This window comes from Carettochelys insculpta, chromosome 4, assembly GCF_033958435.1.
Source record: "Carettochelys insculpta isolate YL-2023 chromosome 4, ASM3395843v1, whole genome shotgun sequence".
Lineage (NCBI taxonomy): Eukaryota > Metazoa > Chordata > Testudines > Carettochelyidae > Carettochelys > Carettochelys insculpta.
The window spans coordinates 87,740,590-87,752,801 of record NC_134140.1 but is presented as its reverse complement, the minus strand read 5'-3'; positions in this window follow the sequence as shown (position 1 = coordinate 87,752,801).

The following is a 12,212-nucleotide window of genomic DNA, read 5'->3' as shown; positions in this document are numbered from 1 at the left end:
TATAATTATGGATGTGTTACTAGCCTCATTTTGCAGATGGGAAAACTGGGGCACAAGGAGATAAAATGTTTTGTTGAAACTCATGCAACAAGATAATTGCAGGTCCTTGTGCTAATCACTGGACTCCAGTCCCTTCCAAAATATTCAGCATTTTACAAAAATAATTAATGTATTTTGCTATAAAGGGCTTAAAATACCTCCAACTTCCATTCTGGACAGTTCAGTTTAGGTATAGTAGCTAATACTACTAGTCTTTCCAATCTAACTACTTAGGATCTTCTATGGGTGGGACCTGAAAGCCTGCCAAAAGCATGGCCCCTGCTTTCCAGCTGGGCTGACTTAAGGACATGGGCTCAGTCTGGGTTAGAACACAGCCCCAGCAGTGCCTTCAAATAAAACTCAGGTAGTAAAGCAAACCTTTCCCCTGAGATGTGTTCATGAACTGACAGTAGAAATGTTTGGGATTAAGATTTCAGAAAAATGCAAACATTCAAGTACACTCATATCCCCCCAGACAGGGCCCTCTCAGTGCATGGACATCCCAGGCGGAACAAACTGGAAGGATAGAAATGTTTTAAAACCAGGAATTACCCCCCGCAAAGTGTAGCTGCAGGAACTAATGACAGACCCAAAGGCGAGGCAGTAATTCTAGCCCAGCTATATGCTGCATGCTTAGAATGCCCTTTAATTTATTATTTGGAGCACATATTTTGGGGGCACAGGAACAGAAAATATGAAGTTTGGGGATTAACGCATTTGCTCTGGGTTGCTTCTGAATTTGAGCTCAAATCCACCCACATGTTCACCAGTCAAGTCCAAGTAGGTGAAGGCGGGAGTTTGCCGTGCAAGAGGAATCTCAGTACAGAAGATGTAGAGCCTGCTGTCTTGGTGTGCTGCTGTATGACTGGCAATGTGCGATGTGGATCTCTGTGCCCAAAGGATGTACAGTATCACTTATGATTCAGGATAGTTCTGTTGACGAGAATATACAGTTCCTGTAAGGGTAATGGGCTTTTGGACAAGCCAATACCACATCAAAGCATGTCCCCTTTAAGATTAGCTACAATTTATAAAGATCACGTAACCAAAACGGGAATGGGGCAGTTAGTTGCTTGAATTACATTTCTACCATCTATCGGTTAAAAGCAAGTGTTCTGAGCTCAGTCAATGAAAAGCTCATGTCAGAAGACAGACCTTCTGCTGATAAGATTGGGACAGAGCTAACAAAGGGATTCCTGCAGGGATTCAAACACAGCCCCAAGAAGGACAGCTGTGGAGGCCAAGGGATGAAGTCTGTGCCCAGAGTAAGGGGTAGGAATTATCTTAGAGGTAGGTCTCTGTAAGTTAGATCATCAGCGCTCCCTGGCTCAGGAGGACGTGGGTAGCTGAGAAAGAGCAAGGAGGGATTTGATGCCGGGAAGGCCGAAAAAATTATGTCTATTGTGTGAAGGTTTAATAATTCAGCCGACAAGGCTGATGTTATTTTGTGGGTGTTTGATCAGAGAACCAAGAACAAGAGAAAATGACTTGATGTGACTGCAAAATGACATGGAGTGCCATGCTCTGGGACTGCATCAGGTCCTCTGTTGGTATCTTACAGATATCATAACTTAACCATTGTCATAAGTCAACACAGTTGTCAAAAAAGAAAGTCTGGTGGATTTCATACATCTCCCCAAACTTCCAGTGCTTATGATTTTACTAGCACACCCTGGGAAAAGGGCACCAAAAAACAAAAAACAACAAAAAAGAAACCTCCTTCCGAGTATTCATTGAGAACAGCTACCAGTAAAATCAAAACAAAAAGCAGTCAAGTAGCACTTTAAAGACTAGCAAAATAATTTATTAGGTGAGCTTTCATTGGACAGACCCACTTCTTCAGACCATAGCCGTACCAGAACAGACTCAATATTTAAGGTGCAGAGAACCAAAAACAGTAATCAAGGAGGATAAATCAGAAAAAAATGATCAAGGTGAGCAAATCAGAGAGTGAGATTAAGCCAAGTATGCAGACGAGCCCCTATAGTGATTCAGAAAATTCCCACCCCAGTTCAAACCATGTGTTAATGTGCCGAATTTGAATATAAAAGCCAGCTCGGCTGTTTCTCTTTGAATTGTGGTCCGAAAATTTTTTTTCAGTTACACGTATAATCTTCAGTCGTTAACAGAATGCCCCATTCCAGAGACTCTGTAGAGGCTCTGTACACAAATATTCCACATAAAGACAGATTACAAGCAATCAGGAATACCATCCCTGATGTCACCACAGCCAGTCTGGTGTCTGACCTCTGTAACTTTGTTCTCACACACAATTATTTCTGATTTGGGGACAATTTATACCTCCAGATTAGTGGAACTGCTATGGGCACCCGCATGGCCCCACAATATGCTGATATATTTATGGCTGACCTGGAACAACGATTCCTCAGCTCTCGTCCCCTATTACCCCTCCTCTACTTAAGATACATTGATGACATCTTTATGATTTCGACCCATGGTATAGAGACTCTAGAAGAATTCCACAGAGACTTTAACAATCTGCACCCCACCATCAACTTATGCCTCGATTACTCCACGCAAGAGATACATTTCCTGGACACTACCGTACTAATCAAGGATGGCCTGATCAGTACCACACTGTACCGAAAACCTACTGATCACTATACTTATCTACACCCTTCTAGCTTCCATCCCGCACACATAACTAGATCCATTGTTTATAGTCAAGTTCTTAGATACAATTGCAACTGACAGAGACCAAAAACTAAAAGATCTTTACCAAATATTCATAAACCTGAATTACCCACCAGGAGAAGTAAAACAACAAATCATCAGGGCCAGACAAATACCCAGAGACCAGCTACTCCAAGATCGGCCCCAAAAAGCCAAGAACAGAACACCACTGGTCATCACCTACAGCCCCCAACTCAAACCACTGCAATGCATTATTAAAGACCTACAACCTATCCTTAATCAGGATGCCACACTCCAGAAGGCCCTAGGTGACAGGCCTGTTCTTTCCCACAGACAATCTCCCAACCTTATGAGGATCCTCGCTAACAGCCACAGTCTATACCCCAGGAATACCAGTCCTGGAACCTTTCCTTGCAACAAAGCCCTCTGCCAGCTTTGTCCACATATCTTCTCTGGAAATACCATCACTGGACCTAACCAGGTTACTCACAGATTCACGGGCACTTTCTTATGCTCCTCTACTAACATCATATATGCCCTCACGTGCCAACAATGCCCAGATGCTTTGTATATTGGACAGACTTCTAACTCCCTTAGACAAAGGGTTAATGGGCACAAAACAGACATCAAAACACTCCAGATCCACAAACCAGTTAGTCAACATTTTAATGGAATGGGGCATTCTGTTAACGACTTAAAAGTACGTGTGTTACTGAAAAAATTTTTTTTGTACTGCTATTCAAAGAGAAACAGCCGAGCTGGCTTTTATATTCAAATTCAGCACATTAATACGTGGATTGAACAGGGATAGGAATTTTCTGAGTCCCTATAGGGGCTCATCTGCATACTTGGCTTAATCTCACTCTCTGATTTGCTCACCTTGATCATTTTTTTCTGATTTTCCTCCTTGATTACTGTTTTTGGTTCTCTGGGCCTTAAATATTGAGTCTGCTCTGGTCTGGCTACGGTCTGAAGAAGTGGGTCTGTCCCACAAAAGCTCACCTAATAAATTATTTTGCTAGTCTTTAAAGTGCTACTTGACTGCTTTTTGTTTTGATAGTGTATAGACTAGCTCGGCTCCCTCTCTGTTACTACCAGTAAAATGTGTGAGGCAGGATTAGATGTTCCAAGAAATCTTTCTTCACATCGTTTCTGAAAATTTCTAGTCAACTTGATGTACACCCTTCCTTGTGAGCTCCTGTTCTGAACTGATAGTAAGACTGGAGGAATCCAAAAAGGTATAGAAAGCAGAATCGAAAAGCAGCTATGTATGTATCCGTGTTTGTTTGGTGTCTAATAAAAATCTATCTTTACAGTATGCAATACTATTTAAGGGCCTGGTCCTGCAATTAATCATGACCATTTACTAATATGCAAAGTCCAGCTGAAGTCAGAGCACAAACTAGGTGACCCGCCTCTGCCAAGATTACTTTGCAGGTTCACATTCTTTACATGTACAATTTCATAAAAAAATACCGATATCAGAGCTACATGGAAAAAATCAGTGTAAGAATGCTAATATTCATTACATTTCTAAAACATACTTTCAGATATATAAGGTTCTATTGAGTAGTTACAAATCCTTATGCAAATAAGTGGCCACAAATGCCAGATAAATTAGTTCATGTATCTGACCTTGTAATCCTGGCATACTTAATCCCCTCATCAGTAAAGCACTTGAGAATGCACTTAATTTTAAGCACAAAAGTGGTGCAGTTGTAATCAATAAGTCTAATCATGGGTAAGACTGCAAGTCCATTATTCCCACCAGTCGGAAGTTAGCCACACAAGTAGCCTCTATTGTCTTCATGGGACTTTTTGTGAGAGTGAATGTTCACCAGTGGAAACAACAGAGTCACAAATTGACCTGTGCGGCCAAAATTAACCACGTGCTTAAATGATCTGTAGGATTTAGGATCTTACCGCTCCCTTTGATGTTACTGAGCGTTTGAGAAAGGCAAGGTATTCAGTAGGATGATGCTTGCTTTATAATAATCATCAAATGGGAAGCAAAATACACAACTGGCAATACACTCCATCCTGGCACCAGTGCTGTTTGCTGTAAAGAACACAGGACTCCCATACATGACAGTATTGTCAAAGCTAAAAGCTCTGATTTTTTAATACATCTTGCTGCAATGGAAAAATACCAGTAGAAAACTAACATACTGCCAATTTTTAAAGACAATAAATGGGACATCCAGGGTAATTGTAGCCTGTCAGCCTGACATAGATCCCAGGGAGGATAACTGAGTGGCTGATAGGCAATGCACAATTAAAGGACTATAATGTAATTAATGCCAATCAACATGGGTTTATGACAGATGAATCCTGCTACACAGTGTATTCCCTGTAAGGTGTGTACTTGGGCAGCCATTCAGGAGTGATTCAAATGCTGCCCACTTGGTTAGCAGAGCACCCACAACTGCCCACAGCTGGCAGCAGGTGTTTTTATTGCTGGTGCACAAGTGAATAGGCCTTGGTGCACATAACAAAATTCATTCTGCACATGGATGGAAAATTATAGGGAACATTGCTGATATTTATAAAAAAATGAATTTACAAATTTGCTGCCTATAATAATAGTGTAGACATAAGATAATTAGATTTCTGTAGAATGTTTGACTTACTACCTTACAGTAGATTGATTAAAACACCTTCAACACTGATGTAAAATTAAAATGTAATTGGAAATGGGGAATTGTTATCGAGCGTGACTATTTCTCCGAGGGTTCTGCAGGAATTGCTTCTTGTCCTGGGGAGCATTGACAGTGATGGGGATTGAGGTAGACAATTGGCTGAACATGAGCTCCCAGTGTGATGCTTTGGCCAAAATGTCTGAGGCACTCCTCTGGTGAATAAAGAGGGAAGAGAGACATTATTTTATCACTGTATTTGGCACAAGTGCCACTTCTTCTGGAATCCTGTATCCATTTCTGGTCTTCACAGTTCAAGAAGGATGTTGATAAACTGGAGGGAAGAGCCATGAGATTGCGTCAAGTATGAGAAAACAAGCCCCAAAGATCTTTGTCTATTTAGCTTAACAAAGAAAAGGCTGAGGGGGTCACTTGATTATATGCTCTAAGTATCTACATGAGGAATAGGTAATAATGCGCTCTTCAGTCTAGCGTAGAAAAGTGTATAACATGCTCCAATAGCTGGAAGTTGAAGGTAGACAAATTCAGACCGACCATAAGAAGTACATTTCTAACACTGAGTAATGAACCACTGCAACAATTTGCCAAAGGTCACGGTGTATTTTCCATCATTCAAAACTTTTAAATCAAGTTTGGAACTTCTTCCCAAAAATCTGCTCCAGGAATTATTGGGAAGATGTTCTTTGGCTAGTGTTATGTAGGAGGTCTGATGCTCGCAATGGTCCCTCCAGGCCTTGGAACCTATGAAATAAGTGAGAGTGGAGAGGTGTGATCATCCTAATGAAGCCCTAAAGCAAAATAAGCTTGTGCAGATAGATTTGGGAGCCTTTTCTGGACAATACTCAAAGGAAAAAACTAACACATGTACCTTGTATGGCTGTTCGCTGAGCTTGGCAATTAAATCACAAATTTTTCATTACCATTCGAGGTAACATCATCAGTGTGCAATCCAGTTCAATAAAGTCCTCCCTAACTGGTCTTTATATAGCCCTTTTTGTGTGAACCTGACCATTAGTCAATCTCAATTGATTGTTTACCTTTGACCAATCACTGTTAACCATGCTTTCCTTGCCAGATCTTTTCCTATTATCTCTGAATCTCATGGGCTCAAACACCAGATCCAAATCAACATGCTGGTTGATTGAATCGTTACCCAAAACCCATGCTTCTAAAAACTCCCTTCCTTGTCTAAGGTCCAATTGTTCCGTAACTTCCACGTCGTTGAAATCAAATTTATGGCCGGTGTTGTCTTCATGCAATGCAATCAAGGATAAAGGGTCATGTTGTTTAACTGCCATTTGAAGTTCATGTACACGTGTGCCCAATTTCCTTCCCATTTATCCAGCATAATGTTTAAAGCAACTTAAACACTGTATTTTATAAATCACATTTGTTTTACATACGCAGCCAACTGGGTTCTTTGGCTTAGATAAAATATTCCTCAATGTATTTGTTGGTTTGTGTGCCACCTCAGTTCCATGCGGTTTTAATAATCTTGATGTTATCTCAGTCATCTTTTTAACATATGGTAATCCTATTCTTTTAACCAGTGGTTCAGTACTTATTGATTTTGGACCCTTATGTAAACATCTTTGGATGAAGTTCTTTGGATAGCCATTTAATTTAAAAATATGATTAAGATGTTTCTGTTTGGGTTTGCATGCTAAGTCCGCGCTACAATGTGTTTTTGCTCTATTAAAGAGAGTTTGAGCCTATGAGATTAGGAGATAATAGGAAAAGATCTGGCAAGGAAACCGTGGTAAACAATGGTTGGTCAAAGGTAAACCATCAATTAAGATCGACTATTAGTCGACTATAGTCAGGACTATATAAAGACCAGTTAGGGAGGACTTTATTAAACTGGATTGCACACTGATGATGTTACCTCAAGTGGTAATGAAATGTTTGCGATATAATTGCCAAGCTCAGTGAACAGCCGCCCATTAAATGGACTCTCCTGAGCTACCAATTTTCTCTTTTATTTTAAAACATGTACCTTGCTACATCTACGTGCTTGTGTGTGATTTGGGGTTGTGGAATGGCCTATAGTGGCACATTGGTAAGGAGCCATTTATTACTGAGAAAAGTGTTAACTATTCAACTTTGACATTGTACTGTATGTAGCTACGGAAACGCGAGGCAAATTGCTATGTATGACAACATTAAGAGTAAAATAAGCCCCTCACAGGCATGTTTGCTCACTGCTTTTGCACCCCCATTCTCCCTGTGGGGCAGGTTTAGGTGGCAGAATGAGTCCTACAAACTGTTCTTTTGCTCTTCGTCCTTCATCGGAGTTTACGCAGATTCCCCCTGCACCCCCCCGCCAACCCAATAGTTGGCTACAAAATTAAATGGATATTTACACTGAGTTTCCCCAGAATCATTCCACTAGAAGAGCAGGGCTTGCCCCACTGTGGAACTAGCGGCGGGATTTGGCCCCAGAAATTAAACAGATCTTGGGACACCCACAGAAGTGATTGTATGAAAGCTGAGGCTTTTTGCCCTGTTCCCTAAACTTCTCTCTTTCCTTTGTGTCAGAGGTGAGCAGCAGAGTATAGAGGGAGTTACGTCTAGTTTGCAGTGCTTTATTTATGCTGGTGCATGCTGATGCGGAATGCCGGGGCCTCTATTTTACAAAATAAGCACCGGATATAAATGGGGCCAGGATTTCACTGCTTCAGCCTTAAAATTCCTCTTCCCTTGTTGGGCAGGAGTATTTTTTTTGTTAGAGGAACATAATGTGATCCAATGGAATTAATCACAAAGGCCAGCTCTCAGCTGTGGGGCTGAGGGGATCTCCCTGCCCCTCTGCAGGGGCGTGAGTACTGGCACCTCTTTCTTTTTTTCCCAAAACAAGCACTACTGGTTTGACTGCCAGTGATTCCTGGTGGATTCTCTCTTAGGCTGAGTCTAGACTTTGGGAAACTGTCAACAAAAGATATGCAAATTGCACACTGGAAAAGGGGATGCCTTTTTTGGGTGAGGGAGACTTTTTCCAAGAGACTGACATAGCCGCAGCAATCCCCCACCTCAGATCTGAATGGGATCAGGGAGTGACGTTATTCCTTGTCCTCTCACCTAGCCCCAAATTGTGAAATCCGGATTACGTGAAATCGCCCTCAAGCAAGCTGAAGAACAGGAGCCAAATGCAGGTGTGTCCCAGGTCAGATTTGGTGACGCTGCTGGGTATTTTTTGTAAGAGAACCAGTGGGGCTGACAGCCAGAATGGGTCTGAGGCAGGATGGAAGGGAGCCCAGCTCCCCACCCCACAAGGGTGGGGCCAAGAGTGGAAGGGTGTGGCTTAGGGCAGTCAGCCTTAGGGACCCTCCCATTCTCCCTCAGAGTGGAGTGTGAAGAGGCATAAGAACATAAGAATGGCCATACCTGGTCAGACCAAAGGTCCATCTAGCCCAGTATCTGTCGACAGTAGCCAATACCTGGTGCCCCAGAGGAGGTGAACCAAAGACAATGATCAAGAGATTTGTCTCCTGACATCCATCTCCCACCTTCAACAAAAGGCTAGGGCACCATACTTTACCCCTTGCTAATAGCCATCTATGGACCTAACCTCCAAATATTTATTGAGCTCTTTTTTAAACTCTGTTAGAGTCCTGGCCTTCACAGCATCCTCTGGCAAGGAGTTCCACAGGTTGACTGTGCGCTGTGTGAAGAAAAACTTTCTTTTATTAGTTTTGAACCTGTTACCCATTAATTTCATTTGGTGGCCTCTAGTTCTTATATTATGGGAACAAGTAAATAACTCTTCTGTATTCACTTTCTCCACACCATTCATGATTTTATATACCTCTATCATATCGCCCCTCAGTCTCCTCTTTTCTAGACTGAAAAGTCTTGGTCTCTCTAGCCTCTCCTCATATGGTACCTGTTCCAAACCCTTAATCATTTTAGTTGCCCTTCTTGGAACCTTTTCTAATGCCATTATATCCTTTTTGAGGTGAGGAGACCACATCTGCATGCATTACTCAAGATGTGGGCGTACCATAGTTTTATATAGGGGAAGTAAGATATTCTTCGTCTTATTTTCTATCCCTTTTTTAATTATTCCTAACATTCTATTTGCTTTACTGACTGCCGCTGCACACTGCGTGGATGTTTTCAGAGAACTATAATTCCAAGATCCCTTTCCTGATCTGTTGTAGCTAAATTTGCCCCCATCATATTATATGTATAATTAGGGTTATTCTTCCCAGTGTGCATTACCTTACACTTACCCACATTAAATTTCATTTGCCTTTTTGCTGCCCAGTCACTCAATTTGCTGAGATCTTTTTGAAGTTCTTCACAGTCTGCTTTGGTTTTGACTATTCTGAACAGTTTGGCAATACAGTGCTGCTGTGGCATTTCAAAGGGGTCAAGAGCTCTGGCTGCTGCTATATTAGAAACAGTGGTAGCTGGGCCCTGGGGCAATGCCACCACCTCTCAGCAGGCCTGAGAATACCCACTTGTGGCCCCATGAGTTTTGGGTCTCTCAGTACCACTGCTTTAACCAACATAAAATGGAATGGAAGATGGTAAAGGAAGAACCAGAGAAGTTCTGGTCTGAAAATTATTTTAAAAAGAACTAGAACGATGACCAATAGTAAGTACAATCACGTCACTGTAAATCAGGAGTGCCTAAAGTCAATGGAGTTTCACCCAGGTGAAACTAGTATAAAAGAGATGAGTATCAGGTCCCTAGCCTACCTCTCACACCCTCAACTGTAAATTAAATAATTTTTACATGCAGTGCATGAGGCCATTAAATCAATCAATCATTTTAATGCATGCTGTGAAAGCGCAAGTCACTTAACACTTCTAAAATAGTTAATTAATTTCATAGTCTGGGTCATGTCTCAGGTTTTGTGTTTTTCCTGCTGGGCTCTGCCTGACTTCTCTGGTCAAATCTCATGCTCAAGAGTTCTCTGGGCCAAGGTATTCCACAATCACAGAACAGTAGAACTGGAGAGGACCTCAAGTGGTCATCAAGTCCAGTCCCCTGCCCACATGGCAGGACAGACACCATCTAGATCATCCCTTGCTACTTTCCAGATTCAAAAGAAGTTACTAGACTCAGGAGATCTAAGGACAAGAGTTGACCAAGCAGACATAGTCAAGGGTACTGAGACCCTGACCAGGAGTTCAGCAGAATTAGTGGAAGAAGATTTTTGGCAGAAAGGAGTTTCAGCAAATGGTAGCAAACCTAGCCAAGAGCATGAATAAAGTTCTTCTTTCAATCTGAAATGAGGATTGCACAAACCTTTCTTCTTTATGAGCCATATTCAGCATACACATGCAGCTTTTGTTTTTCCAGGAAACACAGACTGTGTGTATTAGCCTCTGAAGGTGAAGACTGAGCCCTAACTGGAGCCATGTGAATCTCTCTACTGTGGTTCTCTCTGAGTTTGAAACTTTTAAGTTTTTTTTTTTTGGTTTATTTCATTTAACTTGGTTTGACCTCAAGAGTTTCATTTTGAATTTGGCATTGAAACCCCCAAAATGAAAGTCAGACTTAGCCAAAGCCAATGATTTGGTCTGGTTTCATGTAAAAATTATTATTATTATTATTATTATTATTATTATTATTATTAATACAATAATAATAATTTGTATTGTGGTAGTGGCACTCTTCTAGACACTGCTTACAAACATACTGCAAGCCAGTGGCTGGCTTTTCAAAGTTCATAAGTAACTTGAGACTATTTAATTTCTCATGCCTGCCACCCAAAATGATAGATCCTGCTCAATTGCCCATAGAGAGGGAGGTTTTGAAAATAGGCCCAGATTCAATCAAAAGTAAGCCTGAAATTTATTCAAAAGGTCTGCCAAGCTGCTTTCAATAAAACAATGCCAAATTTTGTGTTCAAAATAAATCCCCACATCAGGTGAAAGTTTTGGCTTGTGTAACAAGAGTCTCACACAAATGTCCCCCTAATGATTTTTCTCAAACTGACCCAGCTCATCTCAGTTCACAAACTGAATGCAGTCGTTTGAATTCATGCCAAGCTTAATTTGCAAAAGGAGGAATGCTTGATTTTTATATGCACACATTTTATCCTCACACTGTGATATGGTTCAATCACTATTGACTGCAATTTAAGGCAAGGCTGTCAGTTAGCATGTCCGTTATTTTAAGATATCTGTCTCTTTCAAATTCAAAACTCCAAAGACAATAAACAAAATACAGGATTTCAAATGCATGTGAAATCCCAGCTGTCATCACTCTCAAGGATTTTTCCATTGTGCCTGCCATACTGTTTTACAGCTAAGATTTCCCAGATGTTCAGAAGGAATGTTTGAGGGACATTTTCTCTCACATATGACCTTTTTCTAATTTATTTTTATTAATTTGAAAACTTCAGCCTGGTTTGCTCCATCACCGAGGTAACCGCAGCACAATAGTGAAAAGGAGGCTTAGTAAGCCTGCCTATTTCTGAGAGGTTCGGAAAGCTGCTAGTTTCAGAAGAACAAAATGTGGCAGAGAAACCATCTCCCTCCTGTGTTCAGAGGCTATGCTCTATTTCTGGCATGGCCAGGCTCCTTCTTCTTTGACCCACCATTGGGCAGAGGAGCAGTCACTCTCCATGGCATGCTGTTTTAGAAAAACCAGTGGTTTACACAATGAAAATCCACTTGTAAGTTACTGCTGATGGAACAACCAATAACCCTCGCTTTGTGAGCCTCCCAGAGAATGTGTAGGCTCGGTGCTGACAGAGAGGCAAATACAACATGGCTCCCTCTTTTTGAGCTGTGCTGTCACGGTAGTGCAGGGAGGCCAGCTGGCTGGTTGAATGACAGAAAGCATCACGGGGTCCCTATGAATCTGTGGCTCCACTTCTGCTTCAATCAGGCCCACTGATGGGG